Source organism: Euprymna scolopes, chromosome 35 (assembly GCF_053919585.1).
Source record: "Euprymna scolopes isolate OS-2025 chromosome 35, ASM5391958v1, whole genome shotgun sequence".
Lineage (NCBI taxonomy): Eukaryota > Metazoa > Mollusca > Cephalopoda > Sepiida > Sepiolidae > Euprymna > Euprymna scolopes.
The window spans coordinates 31,411,070-31,413,108 of record NC_136516.1 but is presented as its reverse complement, the minus strand read 5'-3'; the positions used below and the strand labels follow the sequence as shown (position 1 = coordinate 31,413,108).

General features: G+C 36.8%; 1 pseudogene; it reads left to right on the top strand.

The window, feature by feature from the left end:
• The first annotated feature begins 1,506 nt into the window (after positions 1-1,506).
• On the top strand, positions 1,507-1,623 carry LOC145260145 (5S ribosomal RNA; annotated as a pseudogene).
• The last annotated feature ends 416 nt before the right edge of the window (positions 1,624-2,039 follow it).

The window sequence follows — 2,039 nt, the reverse complement described above, 5'->3', positions numbered from 1 at the left end:
ACTAAAATTCAATACCTTAACAATTGCACACGAAGACTAAAACTAATAAATAAACTAAATAAATAAAATATAAAATTAGAAAATCAAAAATTAAAAATAAAAATAATTCGCCCCTACCCATCCTGCACTCACCTTTATGAGCAATAAAAGAAAAAAATACACACACACACACACACACACCAAGCCTTAATAAAGAAAATGACAACAACAACAACCGCTCCTGACGAGATTGGATGCAAAACAAACTCGATTTTTTGACCGATGCTGAAATCTATTAAAAACTAACGTAAACAAATATATTCCGTGTACCCTTAAATTTATATTATTTTATTTTTTTATTTTTTTATTTGTCTCATTTTGTTTATTTATTTATTTATTTATTTATTTACTTGTGTCAAAGTCCAATATTTATTTTTAATTTCAATGGTTGAAATAAATTAATATATTTTAATCAAAGTTCAAATTTTAAAAAAATTGATTGAATTTCATAAAATTTTTTTGGTACGTGCAGAATACCGCCTGTGTTATCATTGGAATTTTTCTGGACAATTTATATAAAACGCCGAAAGTGTCAGAACATTGAGTCAGTAAAATTGCAACGTCATTTATGTAAGAAATTCTGCAGAAATAAGCAAGCTTTTTATTGGGCGGTTTTTCCGCCCCCGGATTTATTTTAACCAATCAAATTTCATGTTATAACTGCCGAGAATGTTCTTGGTGCCAATATTCCCTTTTTCAGATCAGAATCAGAATTCGAGGCAGCGAAGAATACTTTGTTGCTTTGAGACACTTTAATGCCTAAACGTGGAGGAGAACATCATCATTGGAATTACCAATGCCCTTAAGTAGAGCGAATTATATTTGCATGCTTGTGCTACAATTTGATGTCTGTCAAGACGAAATTAAGGTCTATGGTTTGACCTGCCTTGTCCGCCATTGGACTGGCTCTAAAGGACACCTCATGGATGCCCGGCTAGCAGTATCCATCTTGGAAGTCACTTCAACATTCCAACCTGCGCATTCTTCATCAATGGGAATTTCAACCCAGCCTTTATCGAAGATGATTATTATTCCCTTCGGGGATGTTACCCGCCCATAATGGCAGATAGCTGAAGATGACACATCTTTTACAACTATGGACCTTTTTTACTTTAATAAAATTTACGTTAAAGTCTTAAGGTGAGCTTGTTGTAATTTCTGTTTGGTTTTCTTCCATTCTGCCGAGAGGAAAAACCTTGTGAGAGAAATCTCACATTCAAGCAAACCATTACTTATCCATGTATGAAGTGTTGTTGCCAACCAAGCCCCAACCCCTGTGTCATCGCTTCATCCCTGTGCCTGTTTTACATGTTTTTTGTTTTTTTGTTTTTTTGCTTTCTTTTTTTGTTTTTTACAAAGGAGTCACCACTTATCGAAGCCCAGAGGCCACCCGAGGATAAGGTACTTTCATGGATTGTTCTCTGATGAACTGAAAGCACTTGTATACCCTCAACATAAATACCCTCAATATACGGCATAATCGCGTTGACACACCGGTTCTCATCAGATCACCGAAGTTAAGCAACATTGAGCCTGGTTAGTACCAGATGGGTGACCATTTGGGAATTCTAGGTGCTGTATGTGCTCTCCGCTTATCTCGGCATTTGTTTTCAGTCATCCTGTACAGACACTTCACTTGCCACTGGTATTTAACAATTTTGACTCAGGAGAGGTGTGGTTGGAGAATGCGCACCTCCTGCCACAAAAATTTCACATGCTGGCACCCCTTCATGGGTATCCATAGTCTGTCAAAGACTGAAGGAGCTCCCACCCTCGATTAATCTGACATGCAGCAAAATCCCACCCCTACTCTCTAGAGATCCATAGATACTGGAAAGCTTTCTACTCAAATAGTTTCTTCCTCCAAACTATTAGACTTTGGAATTCCCTGTTTCCTGCTTCCCTGACTGTACTGACATGCAGAAATGTAAACATAATGTGAACAGACATCTTGCTGCTCAACTCCCTACAATTATTCTGGTAGATATGGTCCTAAATAG